General features: G+C 36.0%; 1 pseudogene; it reads right to left on the reverse strand.

Annotated features, from left to right (window-relative positions):
* Window positions 1-168: 168 nt before the first annotated feature.
* On the reverse strand, window positions 169-1,425 carry LOC138354187 (S-adenosylmethionine synthase pseudogene; annotated as a pseudogene).
* Between the last annotated feature and the right edge of the window lie 7,933 nt (window positions 1,426-9,358).

Below are 9,358 nucleotides of genomic sequence, written 5' to 3' on the forward strand. Positions count from 1 at the left end.
AATGGATGTCAACGTGGAATTATCAAATGAAAAGAAATAGTCGTTATACTCCTCTAATTTTTGGGCCCTTCCATAGGGTCATTTTAATTTTATTTACTCGGAGATATATAAGGCCCGGAGATTTTATATACTCTGGTATATAAAACGTCAAAAAAGTATATAAAATTATCAATTGAATATAAAATTAAAGGTTCCCACCGAACAATACTTGTCTATATCAGCAAACTGGCCATAGTCATCCTTAAGAACTATTTGACTGTAAAATTCAGGGATGGTCAACTTCTTGGGCTGCTCCCAAGAGAACTGTTGCCGTCCAAAATGTCCATAACACGAGGTATCACTGTAAATTGGTCTCTTTAAGCCCAGCTCCTTGACAATATGTCCTAGTCGTAGATCAAAGTTGTGGTTAACAATCTTCAGAAGCTGTTTTGATGTGTACTGTGAGGTGCCATAGTGGACGATGCTGATGCTTATGGGGTGCACAACACTAATGGCATAAGATACCTGAACCAAACAGCGTCTATATAATTTGTTTTTCACCAGTGACTTGGCAACCCATCGGGCGGCATAGGCCGCTGAGCGGTCAATCTTTGTGTAATCTTTGCCAGAGAAAGCTCCCCCACCGTGAGCTCCCCACCCACCGTAAGTGTCGACGATGATTTTCCTACCAGTTAGCCCAGCGTTACCTTGAGGTTCACCCATGATGAATTCTCCGCAAGGGTTGATGTGGTATTTCGTTTGAGTATCTATATATTTTTCAGGAATAATGACCTTGATGACCTTCTCTATAACCTCGTCACGCAAAGCTTCGACAGTAATTTGTTCCGAGTGCTGTACAGAAGCGACAACAGTGTTCACTCTTTTGGGAATAACAGCTCCTTGATCGAAGCCATACTGGTATGTGACTTGAGTTTTACAGTCAGGTCGCGGCCACCAGAACGTCCCATCTCTTCGCAGCTCTGCAATCTTCTGATTGAGACGGTGTGCCAGCATAATAGTTAAGGGCATGCACTCATCGGTCTCTTCAGTGGCATAACCAAACATCAGTCCCTGGTCCCCTGAACCAATGTTGTCATCACTGCGCCCAATGTGTACACCATTAGCAATCTCCGCACACTTTTGCTCCAGGGCCAGAAGACTATTGCAGGTCTTGTAGTCAAAGCCCTTTCGTGAATCATCAAAACCAATTTTCTTAACAATATCACGCACAATTTGTTGATAATTAACTTGGGCCTTGGACGTAATCTCCCCACAGATCATGATCATACCAGTTTTGGTACACGTTTCACAAGCAACTTTGGCGTCAGGGTCCTGGCTAAGATGGGCATCAAGCACTGCGTCACTGATCTGATCGCAAATTTTGTCGGGGTGGCCTTCGCCTACGCTCTCACTGGTGAAGAGGAACGTCTCATGATCTCCATCCATGCTCTCAGCGCACTATCCTGGGGAACGAAAATGTTACTTCTAAATACTCTTGAATTTGGGACCAGGTTTCCTTGGCTAGATTTTAACTAAATAAAAATCCGTTATGTAAAGGAATATTATTAAAAAAATTGACCTAGTTGTGTGAAGAGAGAGAGAGAGAGAGAGAGAGAGAACACAACCTGGTCACGTGGAAAGAGAGCAACTGAGCAACTGTAAAGCAAGTGTGCAGCTGCTCTGTCTTATAACAAAACTGTGGGTCAAAAAAGAATATGGATCATTTATTTTATTTTGAAATGATTATAAACAAAAAAGAAAATTATTACTCATTCTAATTGGAAGAGAGAATGTATAATTTTGTAACCTGTAATCCTTAACTCTTAATGAACATAATTCCATCTAAAGAGAAAGGGATAATAATAATATTGTATCAATAATTATAGAAGTATTTATTATAGTTATATAATTGTCATATATAAAAATGTAATAGAAGGAACAATAAGATTTGAAATTCAATTCATATATTTCCAACCGGTCTCTAAGGTAAACAGCCTCTGTCAAATGGTAGATAAGATACATTACAAATCATCCTTATTATATGTTGTTAACAAAAAGCTGCTGTACGTGTGGACATTTGTATCCAAGACGTTTTTTCTCTATTATTAATTCTCTCCCACAACCACCACATTCTCTTTTTTTTGGTTCATAATGATTGAGATGACGATGATGTTCCCTAATAATACTTCTAATTTCTAGAAGAGTCTTGGGTATAAAGTATTCAATATGGTCTCCCTCAGCGCCTTCAGCTGCCAACACATCTGCACGTTCATTTCCATAGATTCTAATATGGGAGGGAATCCACAGGAACTTGATAACTCTTCCCTGGTTGGTTAGTACCTTCACAACTCTCTTAATTTCAGCGACTATTGAAAGATTCTCGTCCCGATCTTTATTTAGGCTTTGCAGTGCTGCTCTCGAATCGGTGCAAATCACTGCACCAGTAGTATTCTTTTCAATAATATACCTTAACGCCATAGCAATGGCAGTTAACTCTGCTTGTGTTGAAGAGGTATAGTTCTCAATGCGCGTTTTTTCCTCATTTTTTGGTGGAAAAAATACATCATCCTTCTTAATTACCGTGTATGCTGCACCCGCCCGGCCATTAATAGGATTAGATGACCCATCAGTGAAGATTTGATCTAGTTCATCTCCAGCTTCATTATAAATTTCCTTAAGATACTTGTGGCTTATTTCTTGGGGTACCATGTTGGTTTTTTTCTTTACCATATCATTGATGATAATCCTGCACGAGTCATTCAGGGGATCAACCCAGGGAGGTAATCTTTCTACAGGCATGAGTTCACGAGCTTGTTGAAGTAGGTGAAGATCTTCAAGGTAGCAGACTGCTCTGTGATGCCATTTTTTGCTTCTCTTGTTTACCCCTGAAAGTAGCACAGAGCTCAATTTTTTTTTAGCCATGTCATTATAATGGGGATCTCTGGCAATCCTAATTGCAAGCTTAGCATTCAGTTCCACAATTCTTTCTTTAATACTGGGAAGGGATAACTCTTTTTGTAGCTTGGACATTTCAGCAGTTTTTTTCTTTGGAACTCCAAGAATGATTGAAATAGCTTCATCCTGTATGCTTTCTAGCCTATTCATATCGCTTTGTGAATAAGTACATAAAACAGGTGCTGCATTGTCAATGATGGAGCGTACATAGTTTGTGTACATAATTTTAAGTACAGCAATAGAGGCTCCATGGCCATCATTCCAAGTCATAGCTTTCAGTTTCAGTTCCCTGAGTCGACTTTTGCATGTTCCTATGATTTGATTGAGCTCCTCTTTCTTTCCCTTGTTTGAGCCGACGGTGACGCCAAGGTACCGATAGTGGTCAACCCATTCAAGTGTTACACCATTAATTTGCAGCTCTTCATTTTCTCTCCGCTTGTGATGGGAGTATGCTTTTGTCTTGTTTGTGGAGAGAGTGAAACCGAGCTCAATACATTACCTTCCAAGGAGTTCAATGGCCTGTTTTATTTTATCAAAGGTGGGAGCTTGTATTAGGACATCATCTGCATATCCCAATAGTTGTGTTCCTTCAGGAAAATCAATATTGGCAATTGCATTCATAAGTACATTGAATAGTGTAGGGCTTAAGACTCCTCCTTGGGGGGTCCTGAGTTCCATATTCATTGTTCTTGAGATTGCTCCATTGAAGTAGACCTTAGCTTTCCTCCCTGTGAGGTAGTCTTCAATCCATTTCATGAGTCTCCCCTTGACACTCATACATGCAAGCTCGTCCAGGATCGCTATTCCCTGGGCTTTGTCGAAGGCTCCTTTTATGTCAACAAATACAGAGTACCTAGCCATGTCATTAACCAGGTAATTAATTATACAATTGGCTGTGCTCCGTCCTTTGACATATCCATTGACTCCTTCCCCAAACCTACCTATTTTGTGCAACAGTCGTTGTAGGATGATCTTTTCCAGCATCTTGCAAGTACATGACACGAGACTGATAGGTCTGTAATTGCCAGGGTCATTGGGTTTTGGTATGGGAACAATTTTGGCGTGTTTCCATTGTGTGGGCAGAACTCCATTTAGGAATGATTTGTTAAACAATAGGAGTAGTGGATTCCCAGACACTTCACACAGTGCATTAAGTATGTCGTAGGTAATGCCATCCTCACCAGGTGCTGTAATTTTACCTCTCTTCACAGCCGTCCTTACTTCCTGGGCTGTGATAGGTTCTCCATATTCGTCCTCACTAGACTGTGCTCTCGCTATTCTGATTCTTCTGTAATTGTGTAGCAGGAGCTGTTCCATGACGATTTCCGTTGAGAGGGAGGAGGAGGATGTTTCCTTACTCCACATGTGAATTAATTCTTCAGCTTTACTCTGTGGATCTTTGCCTCGAGGCATTTTCTTCCGAGGGGGTCTTCGCCGAGTCGTACGGCGCTGAATTCTAAGACAATTTTCAATTTGGTGATTAAGGTCATCAACAAATGTATCAATATCTTCTGGGATTTGGTATTCCCTGAACCAGTCATTCATCCTGCCTATGAAGATTGGCTTCATATCTCGTCTGAGTGATAACCACCTTCTTTTATTTGACTCATTCTTTCTCAAATTGTTCATGTCGACAGTGGTAATCAGTGTGCCCGGTGGTCACAACATAAACTTTTGCCCAAGGTATATAATATGCTACTAACATCTGTGTCAAGTGAATTGAACAGGAGAACATCATCTTTTATATCCCTCTATAAATAAAATATATATATATAAAAAATATTTATTTTAATTTGTTTTCTTTTATTAATCCAATTATCCTTCTTTAATTATCGAACATTGTAATTTGTTAATTATATATTGTTTTGAATGGGAAAGAAGCTTACATACATACATATATATCTCAAAGGCATAGATTAGTTTAGTAAACTTACTACAAAAAATTCAATATTCAACTCTCCCTGGACAGATGTAATAGGACCCATTATCACCACACCAGAAATAAATATCTCTTTGATATCCCCAGGGTCAAACTTAATCTGTGTAAACACTCTATGCAAATTAAGGGACCTAGTCTATGGAACTCACTCCCTAGTGAATTGAAAAACTGTAAAACTTTTGCCTTATTTAAAAGCAAAACCAAAAAGTACCTAACTTCATCTATTTAGTTTCCTACACTGAGCTTTAAATTTGCTCTGTACCTAGTGGTACCCAATCTCCTAATTTTTATGTAATATCAAACAACCTTATCATTGTGTTCATTGCTGTCTTCTTTTATGTGCTAGCCATATGCTGTATTGTGACTACCAATTTTTGTCAACTACCATTCAAGCTGTCATTGCAATCAATCTTATATTGTTTCTGCTGTATTGTGCCTACCAATTTGTTGTCAACTACCATTTTAAGATGTCATTGCAATCAATCATAGCTACCTATGTGCTTTAATATACTGTACCTATAATTTTCTCTCATCTTTTTTTTTTTTCATTCCATATAATCTGTTATCATTTTTTTGTCTATAAATTTTGCAAGTATTTACCTCCTTAAAATTTTCTAAGATTAAGGACCTGCCCGAAACGCTGCGCGTGCTAGTGGCTTTACAAGACTGTAATTACCATAATTGTATCCTCACATTCCTTATGTACATTCTTGTATATGCATAAATAAATAAATAAATATAATAGTAGTAATTAGGTTACATTTGTATACTACAGACTTTAGGACTTTCAATCTGAGCCTTGTTAATATTTGTTGCAGTTGTGTGGGCCTAGCTAGTTTGTTTCCTCTTAGCTGGCAGAATACCACCCCCCTGCAAAAGCATTTATAGGCTTCATGGGGCATAGATAAGACCAAGGAGTATGCTTACCTCGACAGTTACAACAAAATGGAAATTTTTGTTTCTTTGTACACTCTTTAGAGTCATGTTTATTACCACAGTACTTACACCTGGGGTCGTACTGACATTTCCAAACCAAATGCCCCCAATAATAACACTTCAGACATAATTTTGGCTTCTCTTTGTATTTTGAAACTTTTCTATAGCCTAGTCCTTGTACAAAAATTTTTTTAGGACCCTCACCTTTTATTAAAGCTATAACCTGACTTTGTTTTTTAAAATGAACAATGTTTCTCTTTACCCAAACAACACTATCATTGTAAAGGAGATGATCGGGATCCAAGTAAGTTGGATATTTGAAAAGTATGACCTTTGTGAAAATACCTTCTTCTGGAACAACCATCACAATATTCTGAAAGCCATCTGTAGTTAAATGTTTAAAGGCCTCTTCTGTTCCAACTGTGATATATGGCTGATGAAGACCCTGACCCTCCTGGAACACTGGTTTGAAATCTGAATACTCCATAGCTAAACGTACAGTCCACACCATCTTTTCATTGAAGTTCAGTAGGCATGTTTTAGGAAATAACAACCGCCTCCTTGGGCAGACCGCCTCAGTCATTTCGTCAACACACAAGTTACTCACTCTTATCACTGTAATCGTTGAGAATCACTAATTCACACTGTATATTTAGTTAGTTGTTTGACTACTACTACTACTACTAATTTCTGTTGATTCAAAAAAAAAAAAACGATATGCGGCACAGGGGCATTTGGTATGCTCAATGTCCTAAACTTCCTCTAACAAATCAGGAATAAATATTCGTTCACAAATTAGTTGTGAAATTCGATCTCTCTTTTTCACATTAAAATCTACTTTAGAATGATTGAAGAGAACCACAGAAACATTTCACCATCAATGACACCACCTCTAACATCAATGTGATTAAAAAAAAAAAAGGAAGACCAGATCGTGGAGCTATTCTTCATAACAACCTTCTGGTACTTTTACTTGAATATCTATCTTGATTACACCTTTTCCTTGTGCTGGCACAGTAACATCGTAGGCAGCACTGAAGCAAAAGGTAGATTGTTAATTAAAATATATTTAAATATATATGGTAATTAAAATATATTTCAATATAAATAAGTCATAAATTAAAAAAAAAAAGTAAATTCCAACTATACATGATATAATATAAGCCAAGAAAATGTGGTGGTAATAGAAAAGAAGTTCGGGTAGGAGAGATATATATGTGTTTACTCTCACTCCGACAGAATTAATAATCTCATTAATATTTCTACTCCTTTTATATGTTCCTTGACGTGCCAGTTACCATCAAAAACAAGTAAAAAAGTTGTTTAAAGATTTGGTCAATGTTCCAATACACTTATTAGTTTTCAAAAAAAACGTCTGAAAATGAATGTCTGGAGTTATCAAATCTAAAGCTGATATATCTTTGGTAAACTGTTCCAACAAATGTTCATCCAGGCTGGTTATGCTTTTAAATACAGTTCCCCATTCAAAACAAGTAAAAAAGTTGTTTAAAGATTTGGGACTGATTTGCTGTTTGTTTTCACATATATCATATTTTTTTTCACTGTTTGTTTTCAAAGGCTGAATCATGTGGATTGATTTCAAATGTTGGGTCAAGTTATATTCATCCCTAAATCTATTCCCACACAATTGACATTTTAACCGTTTTACTCTGTGTGTTCCCATATATCTAGTCAAGTCGCATTTTTTAATGATTTTTTTTTCTACATATTTCACATGAAAACCATTTTTCTCTAATGTGTTGTTTTTTGTTTTTTTCACATTCACTGCACTTTGGAGTTTTACCGGTATGAATTGTAAAAAGGATAGTCTTCTTTGTATGAGTTGTGAAATGGATTGTTAGTGTTCTTATTGTACTATATTTTTTTCCACATACATCACATAAAAAAAAGTTTTTTGTTGTATGGGTTTTTGTTTGATCAAGTGACATCTCTAAGAGAATTATCTCACTTCCACCTGAAAAGAAAACAAAATTAATTAATTTATATAATTATTCTGATTTATAATATATACATTGACTCTTATTACATTATAGTAATATGATATACTTTATTTTTATTACTTAATAATTAACTTTGTTATAATAGACTTAAGTAAATTATACAACATACGTATGGGGTTGGGGTTGAAGAAACATTAAATGTTGAATGTGCTTTAGATTGTGTGATTGTTGTTTTACTACTCAGAATGAAGTGTCCATGAAGTATGGCGAACCTGTAATGATTTGCAGACCCTGGCAAACTCTTTTATATACCAATCCAGTCAGACTGATACAGACTTGAGAGGCTATAGTTATATATTTAAAAGATTATTTTTGCTCATGCTCATGAAGTAATTAAAAACGTTTCCTCAGTTATTTGTGACGTATTTTTCATTATGTTTTTGTAATTATTTAACTGATCAATAACCATTTGAGAATATATTTTTTTTCTCTCTCTCTCTCTCTTTCTCCTACCCTATGTTATATATTTATATATTTACAATGAAGGGAAGAAAAGAGGATGGCTCACTGGGATGTGTTTTGTCAAAGAAAAACCCAACACAATAACACTGCCTGAGTAGTAGGTGACTGCCCTCAACAAGAAGAGCAAGGGTTTATTTAGACCTGCTCTCTCTCTCTCTCTCTCCAAGTGTTAGTTTAAAATATTATTTGTTTCTTCACAATCAATCAATCATCGTGGGAGTGTGATTCTTTATTTATGTTTTCTTTTCAGACCTGAACCTAAACGTGTACTTGTCAAATAGAGGATAATGGAGGAGAGAAAGAAAAAATGAAAAAAGGAAGTTCAATTTAATCCACATATAATGATACGATATTTATATGTATGGGCATATGCCTATCAGAAAGCTAGAATAGATGGTAAAATGTGAAACACAGCTGCTGCAGATCGGGATCGTTTCAAGATGCGATGTGTGAGCACTTCAAAAATACTAAATGATGCAAGAATATTTGACAAGGATCATAGAGAAAAGGTTTATTTAGAGCGAATAAAAGAGATATAGAAATGAAATATCCTTTATTTAATTCCTATCTTATAAAATTTAGTAGTATAGAGGGGGGGGGGAAATGGTTGTATCATTTAAACTATTTAAAAGTTTGTTAAGCAAGCAAAGTTGTACTTAGATTCATATCTCCCAAAACAGGCAACCACCTAACACTAGGACAATATGTCTTAACATTATATTATATTGATCATGTCTTCGTTATCCATCTGACCATTATTATAACACCAATATATCAACATAATAATTATTAACAAAGCCAAAACTTTGTGAATTTTACACATCATCTCATTTTCATTGATTGATTTACTTCCCACATCTTGTTTGTTAGATGAAGATTGACTGATTACAGTTCCAATAACCAACACCCACAATACCACCAACATCACCATCATTTTATAATTATCTGAAAATGACAAAAAAAAAATAGGTCTTTGTATATTATAAGCTCAGAAATATATATATAATACAATGGTAAATAACAAGATTATGATTTTTTAATATAAATAATGTAAATGTCATACAAT

Source organism: Procambarus clarkii, chromosome 61 (genome assembly GCF_040958095.1).
Source record: "Procambarus clarkii isolate CNS0578487 chromosome 61, FALCON_Pclarkii_2.0, whole genome shotgun sequence".
Lineage (NCBI taxonomy): Eukaryota > Metazoa > Arthropoda > Malacostraca > Decapoda > Cambaridae > Procambarus > Procambarus clarkii.